Source organism: Ursus arctos, unplaced genomic scaffold, assembly GCF_023065955.2.
Source record: "Ursus arctos isolate Adak ecotype North America unplaced genomic scaffold, UrsArc2.0 scaffold_30, whole genome shotgun sequence".
NCBI classification, from domain to species: Eukaryota; Metazoa; Chordata; class Mammalia; order Carnivora; family Ursidae; genus Ursus; species Ursus arctos.
Genome location: NW_026622986.1, coordinates 1,903,495 through 1,920,152, shown reverse-complemented (window position 1 = coordinate 1,920,152; position 16,658 = coordinate 1,903,495).

Here is a 16,658-nt window from a genome sequence, read left to right as displayed (position 1 = left end):
CAGCTGAGTGTCACAGCACCCTCTCGTGGGCTCATAAGAGTTTCACTGTCACCAGGCAGGTCATTGTTTTTGATAAACCACTGTGAGAGTTTGCAATTGCCTTCATCTGCAACCTCCTAGAGGCAAATGCAGGTCTCTGGTACCATGTGAAGTCATGTGCAGGCATCGTGAGAAACTGTCCTTTTGCTTAAGAAAAACTTGGCTGGGGTTCCTGGCTGGCTCAGCCAGTTAAGCATGTGCCTTTGGCTCAGGTTATGATCCCAGGGTTCTGGGATTGAGCCCGGGCTCCCTGCTCAGCAGGAAAGGAGGTAGGAAAATCGCTTAGAACCCACAGAGAATGTGAATAAAGGGGAGTGAAATGGAACTTGGTCTGTGTTTTGCTTTAGGGATTGGAAGTTAGTTTTTTCTCAATTGTGATAGTTCTTCAAACAGAAAAGCTGTATTGGTTTTTTTTAACTTTAATTTTTTATAATAATAGTTTTTTATTACATGTTAGTCACTATACAGTATTTCCTTAGTTATTGATGTAGTGTTCCGTGATTCATTATTTGAATATAACACCCAGTGCTCCATGCAATATGTACCTTCCATAATACCCATCACTGGCCCATCCCAAGCCCCCACCCCTCTCCCCTCTGAAGCCCTCAGTTTGTTTCCCAGAGTCCATAGTCTCTGGAGGTTCTTTGCCACTTCTGTTTAGGGTCCATTGTGTAAAGGGACAGACAGTGGACGTTCCCAAATATAAGATCGAAATTTCATTGTTCATTATAGATGCCGCCAAGTAGTTCCCAGACATTTCATTCTACTGTAGTAATTCATTATACCTGTGCAGGAGCACGTGGAAGACAATTGATGCATGCATAGTGGTAATAAAACATGCCCCTCAGTAGTAGAATAATAGAGGATGCATATGTGTAAAATTATTCGACTACAGCTTCCATGCTTTCCCTTTGGTTCCTTATTATCTATGAAATTGGACAATTTTTGTTCTCTAGGCTTAAAACTCATTGTCAGTATTTAGAGTTTTTCAATGCTGACCTTCTCCTGTATAAGTTACCAAAAACCTAAAATATGTATGAACTTTAAAAAATGCTATATTGAAATATACAGCAGGGAAGTACCATTTTGTGAATATTGTGACAATGGATCTCTATTTTGACATCAGTGTTCATTAGAAATGATGACATTTCATGTGAGTATAAATATCAATGTGAAAAAGTAAAGGTAGGAAGAACCGTGAATGTTTAAGTAATTGGTGAAATGACAGATGTGTGTGTGTGTGTGTGTGTGTGTGTGTGTGTGTGTAATTGATTTTCAGTGAATGGTTCAGCTTCTCGTAGGGCCTCCGAGAGAGCCCAGGTGAACCTTTCAATGAGTTGGTATCTGTTTTCAGAACATGGGAATCTCTTAGTCCAATAGTCAATCAGGCAAGCTTTGAGGTCTTGAAGAGTCTCAGTCCTCAGCGATGGTGTTGCAGACCCTTGTGAGCAAACCCTAGGGTATGCTCAGAGCCCTCATTAGCTCGTACCAATGTGTGACGATTTCAGACAGCATTTCCCAAGGAAGTACCTCTTGAGTCTCTGTCCTTGTCAGTTCCCTACACTTCCTTACACTAGTTATGTGATCGGTATGTTTCAGGATAATCCCCACATGTGATTTTTGTATTTCCTATTAGTCCTATCTGTTTCTCATTTTCTTCTTTTGTGGTAGGGGTTGGGAAGCAACCTGTGTTGTGTAGGAAGGGGTGTGGTAGTTGTCCTCAGAAATAAGGACGTCATCCATCTAGGGAATACTGGTTTGTGTGCATGTTTTCATGTTAGGAAAGGCCTTGCTGTTCCTGAAAATAATACTGTAGAGCACCCTTTCCTGTTCTTATTGGCCATCAGTCAATCTTTTGTGAAGTAGTCGTTTATAAATAGACTTTCTATGGTTGATGAGCAGGAATTCTTTAGGACAAGTCTTTGTCAGAGTGTGTATTGCAAATCTTTACTTCCCAGCCTGCGGTTCACTTTTTCATTTTCTTATGGTCATAAGATAAGGAGAAATGTCACATTTTTATGAAGTCCCACTGAATTCTTTTAAATGGTTAGTGCACCCTACGTCCTACCTCAAGATTGACAGGTTCTATGTTTTCTTTCAGGAACTGTCCAATGGGAAGCTACAATCCATCTCAAATTTATAAATTGCATTTTTAATTCTAATAGGGTATTTATAGACTGTTTTGGATTTTCTATGTACACAATCGTATTATCTGCAAATAGTCACAATTATCCCCTCAATTTTTATACTTTTTGTTTCTCTTGCCTTCTAACACTGGTAGATTCTCCAATGCCACGTTGAATAGAGCAGCATTGTTTGAAGATTTTAATATACCTTTCTCAATATCTGACAGAAAAAGCAGACAAAACATTGGTAACAAATGTGACCTAATTGACATATAGGGAACATTCCATAATAAGTGCAGAATACATTATTTTCAAGGGGTCATAGACTCTTTACCCAAATAGATGATAGGTGTGGCCACGAATCAAGTCTACAAATGTTAAACCCTGAAATTAACTAGATTCTATTCTTAGACCACAGGGGAATTGAGCCACAGTCATAGCAAAAAGAAAACCAGGAAGTCCTTCAATGTTTAAAAATTAAATGGAACTTTGCTACATATCCTAAAGGTCAGAGAGGGAATCTCAATGGAAATTCTGAACCTTTTCTACATGAGGGCTCACACACAATGGCACTTTCTTTGTGAAGAGCATTATAATAACCTAGATAGGAGTTGAGCCTTAAGTCAGAATTCTGCCTGCCCCAGCCACACCTGGCAGCCTTGGCCTATGGTCCCCCTCAGCTGTCCTTTCTGGTGGCCCTGAGCTAAGGGGGTCAACATGGCCATATGGAAATGGGAAGCTCCACACTCAAACTGATGACAGTGCCCCCTCCCCAGCTGCCCTTTATGGTGGCTCCGAGCTAAGGGGGTCAACATGGCCATATGGAAATTAGAAGCTCCCCACTCTTAGTGATGACGTTGCTATCGTATCGTCCTCACCAGTCCAACAATATGATTTCTGAGTGAAATATGACACAAGAGCGACTTCTTGGCCTTCCTTCAGTTTTGAAAATCATCTGGTGAGTCATCTTTTAGAAATATGGATTCAACATGGGTTCTTTCTTCTGGAAAAGAAATAGACCCGATAGCAATTATGGCTTCCTGAGCACCTGTTCCTGAGAGACATCATACTGGCTCTTTGTAGCATTTTGCCTCTTAAACGTCAAACTAGGGTGTAGATATTTTTGGCACATTTTCAGAAGGTTAGAAAGGGACTCAGATGATATGAGTCACAGAGGATTTTAGTGTCAGAAACCTAAGTGGGATCCCCAAATTGACTCCAAATCCCTTGTTGTTCCATACAGGGTACTATTTCCCTCTTATCTCTGGTCTTCTGGATCTGGAAAACTATCAAGTATCAGGATTTTCTTGTCATGTGGACAACTGGAATGAATTCAGCGGGCCTTTTCACCTCTGCCCATGGTGATCATTAAGATCATTATCTCAGTGGAGGACCTCTGGGTAAGATACTCAAAGATCCTTAGGAATACAGACAGTATAATATTTTTCTGGTATTAAAGTTACTGAAACCAACTATCTTTTTTAGTCGATTCAGGCTCTGGTATGTTCAGAGGGTGCTGCAAAACAGGTCTGAAATAGTATATAAAAACCATCAGCTCAGCCTCTTCTACAAAGTGAGCCAATGCTTATAAACATGGCTAAAATATTCCCTTACCTACGATAACTTCCCAGCCATCGTAGTGTTTATATGGTATGACTGTGACTTACATTAGTCAACATTTGCAGAGAAAGAACTTAGTGCATCCAGGGGGCACTTCATGTTGAAATTAGTTGGTGACAACGAGCTACTGTGTTTTATTCTGCAGTCCAAGGGAATGGTGCTAGACATCTCTAAGGTATCTAGCAGTTCTACAATTCTGATTTTAAGTGGTCTGTTTGCTTCAGAGATTTAGGCAGGAGAAGGGCAGGAGTCCAGAGACTGTGAACACTTCTGTTACCTGTGCTGACCATAGAGCAGGCAGCCTTCCATGGGCAACATTTTGATTTCTTGGTACTCTTATGAAAGGTGCTTTTGTTTCAAATTCCTCCATTTCGGAGTAATTATAATGATAAAAGGAATTTTTATCTTATATCATCTGTGGGCCCTGATCCTGGGCTCCCAGGGAAGCTATCCTTTAACATTTTACCGGCTCAAAATGACTGGGCAAACCTCAAAGCATGGGCCCTATTTCTGCCCCAAGCACATGTTGTACATCTGCTTCGAGAAGAAAACAATAACCAAAAATGCCAACATAAATATAAGAAAAAATAAAGAACCTCTTTGGCTCCCATAAGATTAAAGTCATACTGACATGTACATACTGAAAACATAAGAAAGAGTCTGTCACTTTCTGGAATCTAAGAAGATCCTCATTGTGGTGTGTAACTCTGTATGTAAAACAAAACAGAAAAAAATATATAAGCCTGCCCCAAATGTTCCTTCCCCGGAGCACTCCCTTCTTGGTGAAGATTGTGTCTCCCAGGCAGCTCTCCTGACTTGGGTTTGAATAAAGGTCTCTTCCTGCGGCGCCTGGGTGGCACAGGGGTTGGGCGGTCAGGGCGTGATCCCAGCGTTATGGGATCCAGCCACACATCAGGCTCCTCTGCTATGAGCCTACTTCTTCCGCTCCCACTCCCCTGCTTGTGTTCCCTCTCTCACTGGCTGTCTCTATCTCTGTCAAATAAATAAATAAAAATATTTTTAAAAAAAGGTCTCTTCCTTTCTCTCTAAAATGTTTTTAAAAGTTCATTCATGCAGTGCTGACAATAACAGTGTTTTCTATTTAAGTGAGAAATAAATGTTCCACTCTAGTTGCATTGGGAATAGATGAATTGAGGGTTTCTTTAGAAGATTAAGTCTGCTTTCCAGAAAAGGCAAGGTCATTGGTCTATTGAGAATGAAGATAATTACTGCTAAACAACAAGTATGTGTTGCCCCTTTGCCCAGAAACCAAAGCAGGTGTGCAGGCTTTAGGTCAGAGGTGCCTTCTTGGCCCCGCTGACAACACTTCTCTGCTCTGGCTCCAAGACACCCGAGGTTTTGAACGTCAGCATCAGAGTCAGCGAGGCAGCTTGTCACAGGATGCCAGTGATCAGAGAAAGCACAGGTATGTTTGGCAAAATGTCCTAACTATGTCAGGGCTGGAGGTAAAACCTCTCATTATCCCAAAACCTCCTGGGCTTTTCTCTTTTCTCTAGTTGAGCCACAAAGTAAAATTGAAGTAGCTGTCAGCATTCTGGTTTTGGTGCAAGAATTACTTAGTTTCCCTGAAGGAAGAACTTTGCAGGGGATCACAATTTCTCTGTCCATTTATTGCTTACAAATGTATGTTCACCATCTGTTTCCTAGGAAACCTCTTTTATTAAAAAGGAAAGGTGACATTCACTCTGTGCCTGTTTGTAACATCTAATTTGTTCCTTCATCTAACAGTGTTTATTCAATTGGGCCTAAGATATCGTTGAGTGGCCAGAATCTAGAGTTAGGTGGCTTTTTTTCATCTGATACAGACTTGGATGATGTCATTTGATAAAGGTGATGTTTCATCATTGATTAGTTTATTCATCAGAAGAGTTAAAATTAGGTTGGAGGGAAAATTGAAAATTATCCAAAGCGGCCTGTTCCTGTTTAAAAGTTGAGCTTGACTTTCTAGTTTTACTAAATGTATTATCTCGATATTTTGAGGTGCCATATTCTCTCTGTAGTTTCTTTGGTGGTGGAGTCAGAAGGAGAGTCTGGGAATTCTTTTGGATAGTGGCATGCTGGTGGCTTCAAGGGGCTTGGCGTCAGGAGCCTTGGGGTGAAGACTGCATCTGCTTGCCTGACCCTGGGTGCATCTCCCAGAGGTTTTGTTTCCTCTTATGAAATTGCCAGCAGATAATGTTCTGCTTAAAGGGGAACCCTCCCATCCTGTTGGTGGGAATGCAAAGTGGTGCAGCCAGTCTGGGAAACAGTGTGGGGGTTCCTCAAAAAGTTAAACATTGAACAACCACATGATCCAGCAATTGCTGTTCTAGGTATTTACCCAAAGGATACAGAAATGCAGATTCGAAGGGGGTCCATGCTCCATGATGTTTATAGCAGCAATGTCCACAGTAGGAAACTATGGAGAGAATCACAAAGTCCATGCAGTAATGAATGGATAAAGCAAATGTGGGATCCATATATATATATAATGGAATATGACCCAGCTTCTAAAAGAATGAAATCTTACCATTTGAAAGGATGTGGATGGATGTAGATTGTATTAAGTTAAGCAAAATCAGTGAGGAAAGACAAATATCCTATGCTCTCATGCTTGTGGAATTTCAGAAAGAAAATAGATGAACAGAGTGGAGGGGTTATGAGAGTGGCAAACAAGGAAATAGACTCAACCTTGGAGAACAAACTGAGTGTTGCTGCAGGACAAGGGTGTGGGGGGAAGTGTTAAATGGGTGAGGGGTATTAAGGAGGGCACTTGTGATGAGCACCGGGTACTGTATGCAGGTGAGGAATCACTAAATCCTACCCCTGAAGCGAATATTCCATGGCATGTGAACTAACTGGAATTTAAGTAAAAGAAGAAAGGAAACAGTGTTCTGCTTCATGAAGAGTGAGGTAAAATTGTAGTGATTTGGGCTGTACTATTTTATAAAGGATAGATGTAAAACACCCTGTTGTAGGATACACTAATTTCTTATCACATAAGGAGTCCTCAGAAAGCTGCAATGAAAGATTCAGATCTCAGAGCATGTTCGTGTTCCACTGATATGTAACAGTTTGCACAGGTAGGAAAGAAGGTAGAGAGAAAGGCAACAGAATGGGAAAGTAGGTGTGAACCTTTCATTAGTTAGCGTTATAGCTTTCACATGAAAGCCTTGCACCAGTGTGATTTTGGAAGAAGAGGAGGAATCCGGGAGCTTTGCAGGAGACAGGGGAGTTCCAGGTCTGGGTAAAGCTGACAGGGGTCCCAGAGGGGAGCTGAATGCATTCTGCAGCAGGGTGTGGGCAAGGTGGGCTCCAGGGGTGGCTGTGGGACTCCTGGGTGAGAGTTGTGACAGGTGAGGGCTGTTTGCAAGTTCCTGGCTTAGGACAAGTGAGGCACAGGGGGAGAGCTGACGGAGAACCTTCTTCTGGGCCACCAGCCTCAAGCCAACACACACAGCCTCATCTTCTGTCCCTGTCACTCCAATTCAGACTTCTCTGAAGGTGAGTGAGAACACATCAAGAGCATTCTGAACAGAAGAGAAAGCATGTGCAAAGGCTCCGGGGCAGGAGAATTCCAGGTATGTCCAGGAGCAGCAAGAAGGCCCTGTGGCCACAGGAGACAGCTGAGGACATGAGCTCAGAGAGGTGACAGAGGGTGACAGAAAGCCATTCCAGGGCTATAACACCATGAGACCCTGTTTCACTGGGCCATCCTGGCTACAGTGTTGAGAACAGATGACAGAGGGTTGAAGATGGCAAGGCAGGTCAATGACGAAGCTTTTCCAGGAACTCAGGCACTGTGGACCAGACAGGTGGCCTTGGATGGAGTGGTTAGACCTATTCTGGGTCCATTTTGAAGATGGAACTCACAGGATTTGCTGATGGGTTAACTATTAGGAGCAGAAGAATGGAGGAATTGGGGTAACTCCCAGCTGATGTGGGTTGTCCTGATCGAGGGGAAGGAGAGGTTTTCTCGGGGGATAGGAGGTAGTCCGTGTTCCACATGCTGAGGAAGGTGCCTTTTCCGATGGATATGCTGAGGTTTGTGTCTGGGAGAACCTTTCACATCTCCTCCCTCAGCAATGCTCAAGTACAATTATCCCCCACTTTTTAAACGTTCACAGTAAGACACTGCGCTTTCTTGAAAGAACTAGGTTATTACCCACTTTCACTAAGAGGAAGAGACCTGAAGAGGATTTCCCTCTTATGAAAAAAGGTGAACAGTGAGAATCGCGTTCAGCATCTGTTTTGGGGAGAAGCACGACAGAGGCGGTGTGCACCCCAACCAGTTCCTTCCGCTGGGAACCGCTCTCCGTATCCATCCACCAGCACTTTGAATTGTGTCTGTGAGCCTCTGCTGTGCTTTATCTTCATTTATGCTGGGCCTCCTTTAGAAACTTGTGTCCTGAGGCCTAAGAAAAGCTAAAGAGAAGGAATTTTGGAGTCTGAGCACACTGTCTAATTGTTCCGTGTAAATTAATGGCAATTCCATCTTGACATCATTTCTGCTGTGCAAGGTTTCTCAGAAGCCCTATACTTTGAAAGAGCAGGGAAACCTATACCCCATGCTGCGGGGTTAGTTTTAGTCTCCATGCTGGACAGAACATTTCATGACTGTCAGATTTTCTCACTCAAACATTGAGACTTTGACCACCTTCATCCGTTTCTACCACACCATCCCCGAATCTGGCACCTACCAATCTGCTCTCAGTATCTATGCGTTCAGTATTTGTTTATTCCTCGTGGAATGTACATGAAAGCATCTGGTATTGGTCTTTCTGTGTCTGAGTTACTTGGCATAAGGCCCCCAAGGTCTGTGTTTCCATGTCTGGTTCTTGTGAATAATGCTGCAGTGAACGTGGGAGTGCATCTGTCTTTCTGAGGCAGTATTTTTGTGTTCTACGAGTAAATACTCAGTAGAGCCATTACTGGGTCATGGGGTAGTTGTATTTATTTTTTCAGGAACCTCCATTACCATTTGTCACAGTGGCTGCACCAATTTCCATTCCCACCAACAGTGCACAGTGTCTCCTCGTCTGCACACCCTTGACCCCACTTGGTTTCTGTCTCTGGGACAATTGCTGTTCCAACAGTTGTGAGGGATAGTCGATTGTGGGTTTGACTGATGTTTCCCTGACGATGATGAGTGATGTCGAACAACTTTTTCTGTCTGTTGGCACCTGTGTGCCATCATTCGAAAGTATCTATTCACATATTCCCCCCATTTTTTATATAGTTTTTTTTTTTTGGTTTGTTTTGATTTGTATGAGTGTTGTGTGTATTTTGGATATTAGCCTCTTCTCACACATATGATTTGCGGATATTTTTTTCTTATTGGGTCAGTGGCCTTTTAAGTTTTTGATGGTTTCTTTTGCCGTGAGGAAGATTTCAGTTTCAAGTTGTTCCACTTGTTTATTTTTGCTTTTGTTGCCTTTGCATTTGGTGTCCGATCTGAAGACTCTTTGCCAAAAACCAATGTCGAGAAACTTAGTACCTGTGTCTTCTTGGAGGTTTATGGATTCAGGTCTTATGTTCAAATCATTCATCCATTAAAAATTTTGTGTGTGGTGTAAGAAAGTGACCCAGTTATATTCTTCTGCATTTAGTGTCCAATTTGCCTGTTACCGCTCACTGAAGACACAGTCCTTCCCTCATGGCATATCTTCTGCTGCTGTGTCGTAAGTTAGGATCATCTACGTGTGGGTAAGTTTCTGACCTTTCTGTTCTGTTCCACTGACCCGGTGTCTGTGTTTATGACAGTACCATCCTGTTTTGATGGCAACAGCTTTGTAATCTACCTTGAAATCCAGGATTGTGTTTACTGCACCTCTTTCTCAGGTTGCTTTGGGTATTTGGGGTCTTTTGTGATTCCATACAAGTTTGAGGACTGTTTTCTATTTCCTCGAAAAATGCCACTGGAATTGAGATAGGCATTTCATCACATCTGTCAATTGCTTTGGGTACGATAGACATGTTCACATAATTAACTCTTCCAGTTAAGGAGCATGGCGTATGCTTCCATTTGTTTGTGTTGCCTTCCAAATCTTTGACCCATAAATTCTTCCCCCCTCGACACACATATTTTTCATTTCTTTTCTGCCATGTGTTGAGTGTACTATGTCTTTCTCATTTTGGTTACTTTCATTTCTAGATTTTTTTAATGCAATTGTAAATGGCGTTGCTTTTTTAATTTCTCTTTGCGAAAGTGTGTCATCAGTATACAGAAATGCAAGAAGTTGGGTCATCTGGGTGGCTCCATGAGTGAAGCCTCTGCCTTCAGCTCATGTCATGATTCCAGAGTTCTGGGATAGAGCCCCGTGTTGGGCTCCCTACTTAGCGAGGGTCTGTTTCTCCCTCTTTCTGACACTCCCCCTGCTCGTGCTTTTTCTCTTCCTGTCAAATAATTAAATAAAATCTGAAAAAAAAAATAAAGACCACAGGTCTCTATATTGACTTTATATCCTGCACCTTTCTTGAATTTGTTTATTCTAACACTTTTTTTTTTTTTTTGTGGAATCTATCGGGATTTCATGTCATTTGCAAATAGTGACAGTTTTCCTGTATGGATTTCATATCTTTCTCTTTTTTTAAAATTGTTATTCACCCTACAGTACTTAATTTGTTTTTGATGTAGTGTTCCATGATTCATTGTTTGCATATAACACCTAGTGCTCTTTATGACACGTGCCCTCCTTTTTTTTTTAAGAATTTATTTATTTATTCGTCAGAGATAGAGACAGCCAGCGAGAGAGGGAACACAAGCAGCGGGAGTGGGAGAGGAAGAAGCAGGTTCACAACAGTGGAGCCTGATGTGGGGCTCGATCCCATAACGCCGGGATCACGCCCTGAGCCGAAGACAGACGCTTAACCGCTGTGCCACCCAGGTGCCCCAACACGTGCCCTCCTTAATACCCATCACCAGGATAACCCATTCCGCTTCCTCTCCCGTTCTGCAACCTTCAGTTTGTTTCCCAGTGTCAGTAGTATCTCATGGTTCATCTCCCCCTCTCATTCCCGCCTTCACTTTTCCCTTCCTTCTTCTAATGTCCTCCATGCTATTCCTTCCATTCCACATAGGAGTGAAACCATATGATAATTGTCTTTCTCTGCTTGACTTAATTTCACTTAGCCTAATCCCCTCCTGGTCCTTCCACGTTGGTGCAAATGGTGGGTATTCATCCTTCCTGATGACTTAGTAATATTCCATTGTATAGATGAACCACATCTTCTTTGTCGATTCATCTGCTGAAGGACATCTTGGCTCCTTCCACAGTTTGGCTATTATGGACATTGCTGCTATGAACATTGGGATACAGGTGCCCCTGATTTTCATTACTCTGTGTCTATGGGGTAAATACCCAGTAGTTCAATTGGTGGGTCGTTGGATAGCTCTGTGTTTAACATCTTGAGGAACCTCCATATTGTTTTCAAAAGTGGCTGTACCAGCTTGAATTCTCACGAGTAGTGTAAGAGGGCTCCCCTTTCTCCACATCCTCTCTGACTTTTTTTTATTTCCTCTCTTGTTAATTTTTTTTCAAGATTTTATTTATTTATTCCACAGAGAAAGAGACAGCCAGAGAGAGAGGGAACACAAGCAGGGGGAGTGGGAGAGGAAGAAGCAGGCTCATAATGGAGGAGCCTGATGTGCGGATCGATCCCATAATGCCAGGATCACGCCCTGAGCCAAAGGTAGACGCTTAACCACTGAGCCACCCAAGTGCCCCCTGCCTTGTTTATTTTAACCATTCTAACTGGTGTAAGGTGGCATCTCATTTTCATTTTGATTTGTATTTGCCTGATGGCAAGTGATTTGGAGCATTTTTTCATTTGTCTGTTGGCCATTTGTATGTCTTCTCTGGAGAACTATCTCTGTGTCTTCTGCCCATTTTTTGGGTGTCGAGTTTGAGGAGTTCTTTATATATCTTGGATACCAACCCTTTATCTGTAATATTTGCAGATATCTTCTTCGATTCCATAGGTTGCCTTTTTTGTTTTGTTGATCGTTTGCTCTGCCGAGCAGAAGCTTTTTATCCTGATGAAGTGCCAATAGCTCATTTTTGCTTTTATTTCCTTTGCCTTTAGAGACGTGGCTTGCAAGAAGTTGTTGTGTCCAAGGTTGAAGAGTTCTTTTGATTTTGATATGAGACAGGAATCCATTATCTTATTTTCCTGATTGTATTTGAGTCCTCTGTCTTTCTTGGTGAATCTAGCTAAGTTTGTCAGTTTTGTTTATCTTTCCAAAAAAGGCAGCTCTCATTTTCATTGTTGTTGTTTTTTTTTTTTTTTGTCTTTTTAGTCTCCATTGGATTTATTCATGCATTCCTTTTTGTTATCTCCTTATTTCTACTAATTTGGGGCTTTGTTTGTTGTTTTTTTTTTTCAATTCTTTACCACATAAATCAGGTTGTTTATTGGAGAGCATTCTCATGGATTGATGAAGACTTGAATTTCTATGAATGTCCCATTAAGCTACTTTTGCTGCATCCCATAAGTTTTTGTAGGTTGTCTTTTTCATCAGTGTCAATGTACTTCTAAAATTTTTCGATTTCTTCTTTTACTGTTGGTTGTTCTGTAGCATGTTGTTAAATCTCCACATTTTTTTTAAGGTTATTTAAGTATCTGACACAGAGTGAGACAGCGAGAGAGGGAACACAAGCAAGGGGGGTGGGAGAGGGAGATGCGGGCTTCCCACTGAGCAAGGAGCCTGATTTGGGGCTAGATCCCAGGATCCTGGGATCACGACCTGAGCTGAAAGCAGATCCTAAACGACTGAGCCACCCAGGCCCCCCAATCTCCACCTATTTTTTAGTGTCCCATTTTTTTTCTTGAGACTGATTTCTAGTTTCATATCATTGTGGTTGGACAAGATTTGAAGCAGAAGGTGAAGAGAGCATTCAGATGAAAGGTTTGTTTCCTGGAGGGTTTTCTGAGAGCAGACCATGAGTTCCATGTGTATGGAGGAAGGTTAAGTGAGACAGGGGGTGGGGTTAATCCTTGTTAGATTTACTGACTACTACCATGCAGGCTGTGTGCTACTCTTCACACCGTAGTCCTCATGGACTTGTACTTCATTAGAAATATTTTCTAGGAGGTGTAGGCATAGCCTTCACTTAAAGAAAGATGCCATGTGGGTTCATAGCATGACCCCAGGTCAGCAACCAGGATGTATGGTATTCTGGGGGATCAGAACCAGGTTTTCTGTGGGAAGTGACAGAAATAGGGTATGGTGAGCTCCAGGACCATAAGTGAGGTCCCGAGTGACCCACTGGGTGTTGGGTTCTGTGGATTTGTCTCATCAGGTGCTGTGGAATTCAGGGACACCCTCCTGTCTGTGGATTTGTGTGGAGACAGGTAGACCTCAGTGTCTGGCCAGGCACGAGGGTCGCACTGGACCACCACCAGAGGTCTAGCGTGCGGGGGAGCTATGGCTTGGTTTCCACGAAAGCTGAAGAGGGTCTGTGACCTTGATTCCTGGCAGCTGCAAGGGGAGAGGAGGCCGGGGGTGGTGCACACTTCCTAGACTTGTGGTCAGGTCTAGTCTGGAGCCCATTGATGTCAGCCACACCTGGCACAGAAGGCACCCACTCAGTGTAGCTGTGGGCACTGCTATGATTGTACTTTCGGGCCGGCTCCATGCTGCCACCTCCTGCTTTTCATTGTCATCTTCAAGGTCATGTGCCTCTGCTCTTGCCCCATGGCCTCTGGGGTATTGTCCGTCCTCCATCTGGCTCTCGTCCCTGGTGCCCTGTGCAGTCCGATGCCAGGGTAGCCTTCTCGAGACAAACATCTGGCCCTGATGGAACACTTCCATGGATCTCGTGTGATGCGAGAATGATGCCCAGCCCTGGAAGGGGGCTGCAGGTCCCAAATCAGGAGAGCCATGTCTCCCTTTTCAGCATGGCCTGCCCTCCCCTCAGTCTTCTTCAGGGAAGCTCGCCCCTCTTCCTGAGATGACAGCTCTGAACTTAAAAAATGAATGTTATTTTACATATCTTTATGCCTTAGTTCATCCATGGCATGTCTTTCTACCCCGTTAGTGGGGTTTTTTCTTTTTTTTAGCAGTTCTGAAGGGCTCTCTGCTCAAGGAGGGGATGACCTGGGTGGGGCAGCTTTCCCTCTCATTTCTCTCAGCATGTCTCTGAGCCCTGGAGCCAGCTGTCCCAGTGAGGATTGAGGGACCCGAGCCAGCCCATCCTGAGCCCAGGCTGTGTCAGCTCATAGACTGATGCGTGTCGGAGCAGTGGGCAGCTGGCATGGGCCAGGGGCAGGCAGTGTCTCCTTCTCATTCCTTCCCTCCCTTCCTCCCAGAGGTAGCTCAGAGCAGCCTTCAACCCCTGCATTTCCAGATCCCTTGACCTGTGCCTCCTGTGTTCAGCTGGTGACCTTGGAGTTTCGCATGGATTCTACCTCCTGTACCCTCTCCCGTAGCAGTTCCTGGATCAGGGGAGGAGTCGGACTCTTGTCTGTTTTTGGTCTTCTTCCTGTCCCGCACCAAGCCCACCCACCTTTGTATCTTCCATGTATGTGCTTGGAAGAAAGCCCATCCACAGGGAACCTATTAGCCAAATGGATCCAGGCAATGAACATTGAAGTAGAGATCCAGGATCCATAATAAACCTGCTCTGAAACCTGTCTCAAAGTCTGTGACTCTCTCACACTGAAACAGAAACAATAATAGCTTTCTGGACTGTGAAGTGACATGTGCCTCTACTTCCAATCTTGAATGCATAGGTGCTGAGCCTGGACAGAAAAGGACCATGGCTCCCGTGGGCTGGGATCCACGGTAAGAACTCAGTGAAATCTGAATTTGAGGCATGGAGTGAATAATTATTGTAGAGTGAATCCTCCCAAGTAGGGCTTATGCACAGTGCACAGGAAAAGATTTTTCAAAGAGCTTCCTGAAAGAAAAATCTTTTTTAAAAATTTATTTTAATTCCAGTAGAGCTAACATACAGTGTCACATTCGTTTCACGTGTACATTAGAGTGATTCAGTAATTCAATATATTACTCAGTGGTCATCAAGAAAAGTGTCCTCTTAATCCCCTTCATCTATTTCACTCATTCCTCTATCCACCTCCTCTCTGGTAACCATCCGTTTGTTCTCTCTTGTTAAGAGATTGTATTTTGGTGTGTCTCCTTTTTCTCTTTTATTTATTTATTTATTTTTGTTTGTTTCTTAAATTCCCTATTAGAGTGACATCGTATGGGATTTGTCTTTCTCTGACTGACTGATTTTAGTTTGGATAATACTCTCTAGCTCCATCCATGTAGCTGCAAATGGCAAGGTTTCATTCTTTTTCAAGCCGAGTAATACTCCATTTGGTGTGTGTATGTGTGTGTGTGTGTGTGTGTGTGTGTGCGTGTGTGTGAATACACACATCTATCATCTCATTTGTCAATTTTTCTACAGACACTTGGGTTGTTTCCATATTGTGATATTGTAAATAATGGTGCAAGAAACATAGGGGTGCATGTATCCTTTTAAGTTACTGTTTGCCTATTCTTTGGGTAAATACGATTAGTGTGATTGTTGGATCGTAGGGTAGTTCTATATTTAATTTTTTGAGGAACCTTCATACTGCTTTCCACGGTGGCCACCACAGTTTGCATTCCCACCCACAGTTTGTGAGGATTTCCTTTATACACATCCTCCCAACACCTGCTCTTTGTTGTGCTTTTGATGTTAGCCATTCTGACAGGTTTGAGGTATTACCTCATTGTCCTTTGGATTTACATTTTCCTGATGATGCGTGATGGTGAACATCTTTTCACGGGACTGTTGGCCATTCGTATTTCTTCTTTGGAGAAATGTCTGTCCGTGTCTTCTGCCTATTTTTAACTGGATTATTTGTTTTGGGGGGATCGAGTAGTATCAGTTGTATATGTTTTGGACACTATCCCTTTATTGCATATGATCTTTGCAAATATCTTCTCCCTTTGAGTAAGTTGTCTTATTATTTTTACATTTTCATTGTTCTTCTGCCGTGTGGAAACTTTTTATTTTGCTGTATTCCCAATAGTTTATTTTTGCTTTCATTTCCTTTGCCTCAGGAGACAGTCCAGAAAAATGTTGGTATGGTCCATGTCAAGAAGTTACTGTCTTCCCTCCTGTAGGATTTTTATGGATTCAGGTCTCATATTGAGGTCTTGAAACTGTTTTGTGTTTGTCTGTATTGTGTAAGAAAGCAGTCTAATTTCATTCTTTTGTGCGTAGCTGTCTAGTTTTCCCAACACCATTTGTTGTAGATACTGTCGTTTTCCCTTTTGATATCCTTGCTTGCTTTGTGGAAGATTCATGGACCACATAATTGTGGGTTTCTGTCTGAACTTGTATCCTGTTCCTTTGGTTGCTGTGTCTATTTTTGTGCCGTACTGTCTTGTTAGGATGACTGCAGCTTTGTAGTATAACCTGAAATCTGAAATTGTGAGTCTCCAGCTTTGTTTTTCTTTTCCACATTGCACTGTCTGTTCGGAATCTTTAGTGGTTCCATACAAATGTTTAGGATTGTTTATTCGAGGTCTTTTGTTCTTTAATTTAAATTCAATTAGCCAACTTACAGTACATCATTAGTTTCAGATGTAGTCTTCAATAAATTTTCAGTCGTGTGTAACACACATTGCTCATTGTATCGTGTGACCTCTGTAATGCTACTCACCCAGTTACCTACCCCAACTTCTCCTCCAGCAATCATCAGTTTCTTGTGATATTTAAGAGTCCATCATGGGTTTTCTCCCTCTCTGATGACTTCCCATTCTATTTTCCCTTCCTTCCCCTATGGTCTTCTTCCTTGTTTCTGATATTCCACATAGGAGTGAAAGCATATGATCATTGTCTTTCTTTCATTGACTTACTCTACTCAGCATAATAC